Source organism: Rhinolophus ferrumequinum, chromosome 20 (assembly GCF_004115265.2).
Source record: "Rhinolophus ferrumequinum isolate MPI-CBG mRhiFer1 chromosome 20, mRhiFer1_v1.p, whole genome shotgun sequence".
Taxonomy (NCBI): domain Eukaryota; kingdom Metazoa; phylum Chordata; class Mammalia; order Chiroptera; family Rhinolophidae; genus Rhinolophus; species Rhinolophus ferrumequinum.
Genome location: NC_046303.1, coordinates 11,565,791 through 11,578,174, shown reverse-complemented (window position 1 = coordinate 11,578,174; position 12,384 = coordinate 11,565,791).

Below are 12,384 nucleotides of genomic sequence, written 5' to 3'. Positions count from 1 at the left end.
CTTGAGATCATATTATATTTATAAATTTATCTCTTGTTTCTTATGCTTACAATTAACATACATGTTATAAAAATGTCCTATAAGCACATGAAAAGATGCTCGATATCGTTAGTCATTGGGAAAATGCAAATCAAAACCACAAGGAGACGCTGTTTCACACCCACTAGGAAGGCTAAAATGTAAAAAATAGACAATAACAAGTGTCATTGAGGATGGGGAGAAATTGGAACCCTCATACATTGCTGGTGGGAACGGAAAATGCTGCAGTTGCTCTGGCAAATGTCTGGCCATTCCTCAAAAAGTCCAACATTGAGTTACCATACGACAGCATATTCACTCCCAGGTACGTAGGCAAGAGAATGGAAAACATATGTCTATACAAAAACTTGACCATGAATATTCATAACAGCATTATTCATTTTGCCAAAAGATGGAAATCACCCAAATGTCCATCAATTCGTGAATGGATAAACAAAATGAGATTTATCCACACAATAGAATATTGTTCTACAATACAAAGGAATGAAATACCTGACGATACAGCCTGGGTGAACCTAGAAAACATGCTAAGTGAGAGAAGTAGTCACAAATGTTACATATCATATGAGTCCTTTTATGTGAAAATGTCCAGAATAGGCAAATCCATAGAGGTAGACTGTAGATTAGAAGTTTCCAGGGGCTGGGAGGAGAGGGAAATGGGGACCGATCGCTGATGGATCTGACGTTTCTTTTAGGAGTGATAAAGTGTTCTAGAATTAGATCATGGTGATAGTTGCACACTGTGAATATACTAAAAAACCCACTGAATCGTACACTTTATTTTTCTGTACACTTTTTCAATTTATTTTATTTTTTTAGATTTTTATTAAAATATAGTGAACATACAATATTATATCAGTTTCAGGTGTACACCATAGTTATTCAACATTTATAGACCTAAAGACGTGATAACCATAAGTCCAGCAACCATCTGACACCATACTACGCTATCACAACATTATTGACTATATTCCCTATGCTGTACATTACATCCCCATGACTTATTTATTTTATACCTGGAAATTTGGACCTCTTCTTCCCCTTCCCTCCCTTTTTTAATTTTTCAATTATAGTTGATATTCAATATTATTTTATATTAATTTCAGGGGTGCAGCTTATGGTTAGACATTTATATAATTTAAGAAATGGTCCCCCCGACTAATCTAGTACCCACCTGGCACTATGCATACTTATTACTATATTATTGACTAGATTCCCTGTGCTTTACTTTACATCCCCATGACTATTTTGTAACTACTAATTTGTACTTCTTAATCCCGTCACCTTTATCACCCTGCCCCCCAACCCCCTCCCATCTATCACCCCAACAAATCTAGTACCCATCTGACACCAAACATAGTTATTACAACTTTATTGACTGTATTCCTTATGCTGTGCCCTACCTCCCATGATTACTGTGTGACAACCAATTTGTACTTCTTAATCCCTTCCCCTTTTTCACTCACCCCAACCTGGCAAATATCAATATGTTCTCTGTATCTGTGTTTGTTTCTGTTTTATTTATTTGTTTATTTTGTTCTTTAGATTCCACATCTAAGTGAAATCACATTGCATCTGTCTTTGTCTCTCTGACACTCAGCACAACACTCTCAGGTCCATCCCTGCCACCACAGATGGCAGGCACCCATTCCCTTCCCTGGCTGAGCAATATTTTATTGTATGTATGTACCACCTCCTCTTTATCCATTCATCCATTGACAGACACCCAGGCTGCTTCCACATCTTGGCCACTGTAAACAATGCTGCAATGAACATATGGATGCACACGTCCCCTTGAAGTAGGGTTTGGGTTTCTTCAGATAAATACCCTGAAGTGGGATTACCAGTCTCTTGTTATAATCTTTGTTTTAAAGTACTTTGTCTGGTATAAGTATGTCTACCCTAGCTTTTTTTTCCTTTTTCATTTCCACTTTCATGAAATATCTTTTTCTACCCCTTTACTTTCCGTCTGTGTGTGTGCCTTTTGATCTGAAGTGAGTCTCTCGGAGGCAGCATATGTAAGAGGCTTGTTTTCTTATCCATTCAGCCCTCCTATATCTTTTGATTGGAGCATTTAACCCATTTACATTGAAAGCAAATGTTGATAGATATGTAGCTATTGCCATTTTATTACTCATAATTTTGATCTTTTTTTTTCATGTTAAAGAAATTCCTCTAACATTCCTTGTAATACTGGCTTGGTGATGATGAATTCCTTTAGCTGTTTCTTGTTTGGGAAGCTCTTCGTCTGTCTTTTGAATCTAAACGATAGCTTTGCTGGGCCGAGGAATCTTGGTTGTAGGTCCTTGCTTTTCATCATGTTGAATACTTTGTGCCAGTCCCTTCTGGCCTGCAAAGTTTCTGTTGAGAAATCAGCCAACAATCTTATAAGCTACTCCCTTATAAGTTACTAGTTGCCTTTCTCTTGCTGCTTTTAGGATTCTCTCTTTATCTTTAACCTTTGCCATTCTAATTATAATGTGTCTTGGTGTAGGCATGTTTGAGTTTATCCTGTTTGGGACTCTCTGTGTTTCCTGGACTTATATGTCTATTTTCTTTGCCAGGTTAAGCAAGTTTTCAGTCATTATTTCTTCAAATAGGTTCTCAATCCCTTGCTTTCTCTTTTCTCCTTCTGGTACCCCTATGATGCAAATGTTGCTGTGCTTGATGTTGTCCCAGATGTCTCTTAAACTATGCTCATATTTTTTATTCCTTTTACTTTTTACTGTTCCAGTTGGGTGTTTTCTGCTACCTTGTCTTCCAAATTGCTGATTTTATCCTCTGCTTCATCTTGTCTGCTGATGATTCTTTCTGGTACATCCTTCATTTCAGTTATTGTATTCTTCACTTCTGACTGGTTCTTTTTTATGGTTTCTATGTCCCTTTTCTATGCTTGTAATTTCTTTGTTGAGGTTCTCACTAAGTTCCTTGAGCATCCTTATAACCACTATTTTGAACTCTGTCTCTGGCAGGTTGCTTGCCTCCATTTCATTTAGTTCTTTTACTGGATTTTTCTCCTGTTCTTTCAATTGTGATGTATTTCTTTGTGTCCTCATTTTGGCTGCCTCCCTGTGTTTGTTTCTATGTATTAAGTAGATCTCCTACATCCCTCAGTCTCTTGGCTGGGTGGCTTTACGTAGTTTCCTGTGGGGCCCAGTGGCACAGTCTCCCTGGTCACCTGCCCTGGGTGGCTCCAGGAGTGTCCCTTGTGTGGATAGTTTGTGCCCTCCTGTTATAGTTAAGCCTTGATTGCTATTGGCACATCAGTGGGTGGGATTGACCCTCAGGCTGATTGGCTGTGGGGTTTGGTCACATCCACAGCTTACAGGCTGCTGTGTGGGGACTTACCCCACTGAGTGGGATTTGCCCCAGTGGGCTCCGGTGCCTGTTGAGACCACCCTTTGGGTATGCCCCCTGTGGGGCTAATTGGGTGGTGCTCTGCTGTGGTCTGAAGCTAACCTCCAAGTATGTTGGTTCTGGGGCCTCTTGGGAGGGGCTCCGGTGCAGGCCCCTTTACCTGTGATTAGCCGGGGACTACCTGGTAGGAGCTACAAAGTGATCCACAGTAGTTCACTGCCTGTGCTAGCCCTGGAGGCATGTGGGAGAGGCCACGCTGCAAACCGAGGACATCTGCCACAAGTACCAGGCCTAGAGTAGCTCTGCAAAATGCCAGGAAACCCTGAGGCTTCCTGCCACCTGCCAGCTCCCTTAAGGTTCAGCCACTGATAAAGCCTCATGCGGTACACAAGTTGGGTGAGACAAGGTCTCAGGGAGTCACTAGAATGGGAAGAGTTGTGGTCACCGGGTTAATGTAAATTCTGATTCAGTGCCAGTGCTGAGCCTGGAGCAACTCAGAAAAAGTGTCAGAGCACAGGGAGGTCAGGGGCCCACAGACTCTGATACTTTTCCAAAAAAGAGTGCAATGTGGGCGTGGCTGGCTGCTGAGGAGAAAGTGCCTGCAATGTTGGTGGTGTTGTGTGGGGCTGGATCCCAGGTGAGGCAGCAGGTTGGAGCTTCGGACCTCACCAGGCCAATCAAATTCAGATTTGGCTGTAAGTGCAGGGGGCGTGCTCAACACAGGAAAGCTGGCGCCTGCCTGCCAGCTGCACCGAGGAGGACCTCCTCACAGGGCAAATGCTGACAGTCCTCCATCCCTCTAGCTGAAGCAACACAACTCAGTCTTTCCCCCGTATGTCTCCAACACCCCTCGAGTTACTGTGCCTCTGCTGGAGCCCAAGGTGAGTGCCTGGGTGAGAGAGTCTGTGCATGATCCTTTAAGAGGACGCCTGGGTTTCCTGCCCACCCTGATGGTTGGAACCCCCACTGTTTTTCACAGCCAGATGTTGTGTGTGGAGGGTCCTCTTGGCTGGGGAGGCCGGTGTGGGGCTGGGGTATCTCGCTCCTTGGGGAAGAAACCTCCGCAGCTGAGATGTCCCTCCGGCTTCTCAACCACCACACGGAGGTTTGGGGTTAGCCAGTTCCGTGTCTTTGCCCAGCCCACCAGTCTCCACGTGGCTTCTTTATATTCTTAGTTAGAAAACTTGTCAGCCAGACTTCAGATGGTTCTCCAGGTTAGTTGTTCTCTAGCTTAGTTGTAATTTTAATTTGCTCACGTAGGAAGCAGGCGCAGTGTTTAGCTGCTCCTCCATCTTGGATCTCCTGTGTGAATCGTACACTTTAAGTGGCTGAAATTTATGACATCTAAATTCCGCGTATATCTCAATAAAATTGTTTTTAGAAAAGAGCAAATGAATGGTTGCTGCAGAACACTTGCAAACCTTTTGTTTTGCTACGTAATTTGTAAATTCTATCTAATATTCTTTATTTAGCCAATAACCATTCAACAAATCTATTGGTGAAGGTTGCTCCAATTTTATTTATAAATAGTTGTGATGACAAACTTCCTTGCGTGCAATTCTTCATATAAACCTCAAAAAGATAAACACTTCAGAAGAAACTCCTAGACCTAGAATTTTTGAGCCAATGCCATCACATGATACGTGTTTTAATTCCCGTTGGCAAATGCCTCCAAGAAAAGCTGGCCCAGTATATTCTTGCAGAAGCAGTCTAAGTGTGCTGGTTTTTCTGCATCATCATTATTATTAACAATATCTTTGTCAACCCGAGAGAGTGGTTCCCTCGGAGTTTAACTGGTGTTAGCAGTTACTGTTGGCAGTAAGTTAGGGGTCAGTGTTAGTGGTTAGCAGTTAGTGTTAGCGGTGAGTTTGTGGTGGTGGCAGAGATAGCAGGTTGCTCTGTAACTTGTCTGTCCTTCCCTAGGGGCTTCCTTTATGGCTGTAAGTCGGCTCCTTGCTCCTTTCCATGTCAACTGGAGCCTCACATCCCTGCCACTGTTCTAGTCTCCTCCACTATGGGGATCCCTGCCCTGAGGCTACAGTGAGGTTCTGGGCTGATCCCTTGATGGGTAAACCCTCCCCTTCTCAGGGAGTCAGCATCGTCATCTGTAGCAGAAAAGAGCTGGACATTAGGTGACTTCTGAGACGTCTTTAGAAGGGACATCAGAATGCAGGAAATGAGGGAGTTGAGGTGTACAATGCTCAACTTTGCCACCAGGTGGCAGAATAACTGCGGCCAAGAACCTTGAATGAGGCCCCAACACTGGAGATGGACACAGGGCTCCTGGGCGGGGCCTGGGACACAGGAAGTCCGCATGGGGGCAGGAGCCTCCTGGAGGAGAGGAGGAATGGGACACCCCCAATCTCCTCCAGACCCCAGTCTCGAGGAGCAAGATGCTGATAAGAAAAGTGAGAGCTGAAGAGACAGACGAATCAGTGCTCATTAGAGTCTCTGTACAGGGTTCAGAATAGGAGCAAGTGTCCCTGAGACCCCGGTTTTGGATGGGGAAAGTAGGATTTTCCATCATCCACTGCAGGGTCTTCCTTCCAGCCAGTCTCCCCTCAGGGCCTGAAAGGAGTTTCCTAAAGGGAAGGAAGATACTTCCCTTCTGTTGAGGTGAGTCTGTGCTCCTCCACACTGTGGGGAGGAGGCAAGAATAAAAATCAGGGGCCCACTCCCTGTCCCTGGGGAGCCCAGGAATATTGGGGAGATTCCCAGGGAGGAACCCGAACCTGGATGTAAGTAAGAACAGGAATGTGGGGCTCAGACTCTGGGCTGTGGGAGCTCAGAGGACAGAAGTGATCAGGGAAGGCTTCCTGGAGGAGGGGACTTGGGCTGGTTATATAAACCCTAGAGTCCCACCAGGCTGAGCGCCACCACCATCTGCTGGGCAAGAAGCAAGAATGTGGCTGATCTCAGCTTGGGGAGCAATGTTTTTATAAGGAAGGGTATGGCAGGACAGGATGGTGGGCATAAGACCCAGGCTTTGCTCTCCCCCAGGGATGTTCCTGGGTGTTCCTTGCTAGGGCTCTGGGCTCTGCTGGGCCACTCATTCATTCACTTGCTAAGTATTTGCTAACTAGTTGCTACAGCCTATAAGCACAGCTGCCAACAACTCCAGAATGCTGCTCCTCAAGAGGCTTAGAGGCTGATTAGGGAGGATATGAGTCAGAGCTCCCCGCTGCAGATAACAGGAGCCCTCACGCTGGGTTAAGCAGAAGCACAGTGTATTCAAGAACTTTAGGGAGCTCACCGATCTCCAGGAGTGCAGCCAGGAGCAGTGCCCACCCCACACCAGGAGACCGCTCGGGCACATTTCCCACTCTACCAGTTTTGGTCGCAGACACAGCTTTTCACAGCAGTAACACTGGAGACCGAAGGCCAGAACACCACAAGGCTGTCCTGAAAAGCCAAAGTCCTTCATACTGTGCTTGCCAAAAACTCACTTCCACCTGGCACTGGCTTCCTCTTGTTGCTTTCTTCCAAACCTAAGCCTCACAGGGCTGTCTGTCACGGATGGCACAGCCTTGCTCTTGACCCTGACTGCTAGCTCCCTTCATGGGAGAGCGCGTTCTGACTTCTACCTTGGAGGAGGCCTGCATCCTGGGGCAAGGTCCTCAGACATAGGAAAGGCATTCAGGACATGCTGGCTGGCCACAAGCATGACAGATGTCCAGTACCAGGAGACAATCATGCCATTCAAACAATTACATAATAATGGCAATAGGTATACAAAGGAGAAATAGAGTACCAAAAGGACAAATGGCTGAATGACCAAATCCAGTCTGGGGGGTAAAAATAAAGGCTTCCTGGAAGAAGTGATACCTAAGCTGAGATTAGAACCATGAATATGAGTTGGCCAGGTAAAGAAGTGGATAAAAATCTCAGGTAGAGGAAACAGCCTGTGCAAAGGCCCTGGGGTAGGAAGGAATGTGGCATTTTGGGGGCTGATAAGCTGCTGTGGCTGGATTGTAGTGAGAAAAAATGGAGAGCTCTCTGAGATGAGGGTGGGGTGAGCAGCAAGTGCCATGGGGGAGGCTGAGACGGAGCAGATGGAGAGGTGGGAGGGAAATCCAGATGAACGGGAATCTTGGGGACCAAGCAAAGAGCAGCGCAGCAGACAGAGACCAGCAGATGGAGTGAGTGCTAATACGCAGCCTTTGAAGACATGGCTTGCAAAGTGGCCCCTGGATGTGTCAGTAGAGCTCATGGCAAGAGCAGTTGTGGCAAAAGATAGATGTGGAAGCCAGACTAGAGGGTGCTCAAAGTAAGTTGGCCATGAGAAAGCGGAGGCGGGCCGCATAGACACACCCTTTACTGAGGCTTGTCTGGGACGGTATTGGGAGGGGAATGTGGGGTGCATTTGTTTTGTTGCAAAAGGACAACCTGGATAAATGGTGATGAGATGGATATTGGAGTCCTTGACAGATGGTGGTTAGGTCAAGCCACAGAGCGAGGTCCCTGAGAAGGAATGAGGAAGTGGGCCCAGATGCCACGTGAGGGCACCTGGACCTGGGAAGGGTGGTCTCTGCCCCGGGGATGGCGGCAGAAGCAGGCAGGTGTGTGGGCCTCAGGACGGGCGGGTGCAGGCAGCCGGCTGCTGGCTCCTGCATTCATTCACCGTGAAGATAAGGTTGTCTGCCAGGGGGTGCGAGTCGGGCGTCAGTGGGGGTCTTGAGGAGAACAAAGTGGCTTGGAAATAATAGTGCAGACGGTGGAGAGAACAAGTCGGAAGGAAGTGTGGCCAGTTGTCAGGCAGTGTTGACGGCCCAGCTGCAAACCTCAGAGCGTGAACTGAGAGTAACACCACTTTCCCTAGAGGAGAGTGTCTGGCACAGAGAAGGCCAAGTTGAGCTTATTCACGGTGGGGTTTTGCCCAGGAGACAGGGGCACTCCAGGCTTGGCCATATTTGCAAACGAGCCCTTGTGTGGATGAGCATGGGATCTGATCCACGTCAGCGATCTGGGTGGGGGTGTTGAGAAGGAGACCTGGCAGGGTAGATGACTGCCATCCGAGAGGATGCATGTCACTGATGGTGTGGTTTGTAGCTGTGGCAAGGGCTCTGCCTGGAGCAGAAGGCGTGGCTGCTGCGAGCCAGCAGAGGGGCCCTGGAGAGAAGGGCTGCAAAGGAACGCAAGGCCAGCAGGAAGAAGGTCATGTGCTTGGCCTTGGGGTCAACCAGGACGAAGGCTGGTGTTGAGGGGAAAGGAGGATTTGGAGCTGAGTTTCCGGTGATGAGGGGAAGCCTGCCAAAGGCTGGTGGTTGAAAGAGGGGGCTCAGGCAGGGTGGTGATGCTGAGTGACAAGGGCAAGCTGGAGGGAGAGCCAGACAAGGCAACAGAGGGAGAGGCCTGCAGGCAGGGGGCCCGGGGCATGGAAAGATCCGGGCACCTGCCCATGCCCTCTGCCCTCTGGAACCCGGGCGTGTCCAGCCCAGCAATCCTGGGATGGCCTCACCCTCCAGACTTTGGGGCTTCCAGGGGCCAGGGTCCTGGAACCATTAGGAACTGGGCTGCCTTCAGACTGGGAGCCAGTCTTTGGGAACCAGCAAGAAGGAAAAACCGCAGATGTTTGGGATTTTTTTTTTTTTTTGAGAGTCTGTCCTGTCTGGTCTGTATGAGCTTCTTTGTGTGGGTTTTTCTCTTCTGGTGCTTCCCTGCTCTGCCTTTCTCTGCATCTCTCTTTCTCTCTCTCTCTGTATCTGTCTGTCTCTTTTGCTCTCTCTGTCTCTGTCTTTCAGACTCTTTGTTTCTCTCTGTATCTCTCTCTTTTTTTTCTCTCTCTCTTTCTCTCTCTCTCAGTATCTGTGTCTCTTTTTCTCCCCCTGTATGTCTTTCAGACTCTCTCTCTCTCTTTCTGTGTGTGTCTCTCTCTCTCCCTCTGTCTCTCTCTCTGTCCCTGTCTCTCTGTTTCTCTCTGTCTCTTTCTTTCCCTTATGGGGCCCCAGCTTCCAGCTGTGGGAAGTGACAGAACCATCCATCAGGCAGCTGGCCTGTCTCTATGATACTGGACATCTGGGACCTGGGGCTGGCTGAAGGAGGCTGGAGCCTTTCACGTGCGTCCAGATGGCCAGCTATCCGCATCTGTCAGAATTCTCCTCTGCTTGCCCAACCCCCACCCCTGTGTCTTCTTTCTCTTTCCTCCCCACTTCCCCCCAGACCAAGCATCCCTTCCAGAGATGGTGCTCTGTGTGTGTGTGTCACACAGAGCGGGGCGGGGGGGTCCTGGGGATGGCAGGTGGGATGACATAACCCGAGTTCACAGACCGTCTCTGCGTCCCTCCTGTGGAGCAGCTCAGGCCAGCGGGCAGAGGGGATGGAGGTGCTGGGCAGGCTGTCCCCCTGCCTCGGAGGTGTTGCGTAAGCAGCCGCAGCCCTGCACACATTCCCATGGTTACTGAATGGGAAAGGCTGGCAGTGGTGGCATCGCCATGGCACCGGTGTGGCCCACATTTCAACCAGGCATGGTGCTGGCACAGAGCAACTCTGGGCTCTCACTGAACAGATCTCTGCCAGGCAGGGCCCCTCCTGGGCATCCAGAGGACGGTGGAGTCAGGTGGGAGGCAGATGGCCCTGGGCCAGCCTCTGAGGAAGGCTGCAGGGCCCCCTCAGCCTCTCGGCCCAGCAGCCATGGGAACAAATTTGCCTCACACACTACATGATTCAGCACAAGACACCGTGAGGCTTAGTCCTGACCTTGACTCCACGCTCAGCCCTGGCTCCGCCCACAGCGCCAGTACTTTCTGCAGCCCCTTCCTCAGTTTGAACTTGGGCCCAGCTGGAGCCCTAATGGAGCACAGCCTCAGCCCTCAACTTTAGTCCTGCAGGAATCTTGGCTTTGATCCTGACTGGTGTTAGTCTTCTGATCTCCTGCACCCCCTCTTGTTAGGGCTGGGCCCAGGGGATCTCACAGGGTGGAAGGGAAAGTCAGGAGACCTAAGCCCTGCTTTTGGGGGCGGGTATGCATGCTGAGAACAGAGGCTGTGGAACTCAGGCCATCAGGGCTGTGGGGGTTCAAATGTCACGGGTCAGTTGTGGGGCAGAGCAGTCAAAGAAATCCTCCTGGCAGAAGCAATGGGATGTTTGGCCTGAAAGGATGAGTAGCATTTAAAGAAAGGAAAGATCTGCAGGGAGGAGCAGCTGACATGAAAGTGGGGAGGCCCGGAACACGTGACCTGTTGGACTGAATTAAGTCTTTTAAAAAGGGAATATCCATGTTTGCGTGTGGAGAGGTTTCTCAGGGTTTCACTTTGTGTTGGTCGAGCACAGGAAGTCGCCTGGGGGCCAGGGCTGGGGTAGGGTAGCGGGGCCAGTGAAATCCCCTTAGAGGGAGTCTTGTCGACGCCCTGATGGCAGCCTGGCTGGGAAGATTTCCCTCAGGGTACACGTGCGACTCCCATGCATGTGCCCCACCCAGCCCAGACCCCTGATCCAGCTGTGTCCTTGACAGCTCCGCGTGGGTATCTGGGCGTCCTCACTTAGCCAGCCGCAGACCAGCTGCTGCTGCTGGTCCCCCGGTTCTGTGAGTGTTAACCGCATCAGCCAGCCGTTCCCGCCTGTCTCAGGAGTAACTCCTGAATCTCCATGAGGAGACGCAGAACCACTACCTTGGTTCCCCTCCCGGGTTCCTGCGACACCCCCCTTGCTGTAACTGTGTTGGCCCTTCTGGGGCATGGCCCACACGGCAGGGATAGTTAATCCCGACACTGCCCACTTTCCAACTTGACTGGGAAAACGATCGTGAGTTCCTTTCTGGAGCTCGCAAGGCGCTGTGTGGCCTGGGCCAGCCCAGTTCCCCGGCCTCAGCCTCTTTTGCCCTCCTGCCCTGTGCTCTGCCCTGGGCACATCCACCTTCTCGTGGTCCCCAGAGCCCCTGAGCTGCTGCTCATTGCAGCACAATGGCCTCTTTCAGCACCTCCCATGGCTGTTGTCTTACCCCTCGTCCCACCACTGTCACTGCCTCAGGCCCGCCCTGATCACCCAGTGACATCGCTCACCGCTGCAGTGCATTTGCTGGTGTTATTTCTTCATGGCACTTCGCAGTAACTACAGTTGATTCTCATACTTCACAGTAGTTATATTCTAAAAACTTGCCATGAACACTGAGTTAGCAAATACAGAACCACCGCTCTGGAGAAATGCAGCACGGGGTTCCTGAAAGCCTCTGGTGATAATATTTTTGTCAACCGATCAATGCTTAATCTTATGTTTCTGGTTATAGACACCTTACTTCATATACAGATGCCCTTCGACGAAGACGGGGTTATGTCTGGATAAACCCATCAGAACTTGAAGATATTGTTAAGTTGAAAATGCACGTAATACACTTAACCTTCTGCACGTCACAGCTTAGCCCGGCCCACCTTACACGTGCTCAGAACACGTCTGTTAGCCTACAGCTGGGCCGTTATCTTGAGTTTCATCTCAAGAGTCGTTGCCTGCCTTCTTTTCTTCTCACCAGAAGCTGGAGACACAGATGGGCGTTTTACAGACATGATGGGAGGCCACAACATAAAACACCATGTTCACAAAACGCTGACAACACGGGACACTGTAGAGGAGCGGTTGTTTACCCTCATGATTTCTGACCTGACCGGCAGCTGTGGCTGGCAGTTGCTGTCCAGCATCACGAGGCAGTAACATACCCCAGATCGCTGTCCTGGGAAAAGATCACAATTCAAAGTACGTTTTCTACTGAAGGCACATCACTGCACCACCACAACGTTGAAAAATCATGTCGACCCATCGTGAGACAAGACCGGCTGTATATTGTTGGTTCATTAACCGTGATCTCATGGCCAGCAGCCCCAAAGCTCGTGATGGAAAGAAGCTTACCTAGCACTCGTGTTTGCTCTGGGAGGCAGTTTCTTGCAACTGGGAGCACTAGGTAGCACTTCAGCACTGCACTGGGGGTTCCTTGCAACAGCAAAATGTCCAACAAAAAGCACAAAAATGTGAAAAACCTGAAACTCAATAGGCTGCGAGAAG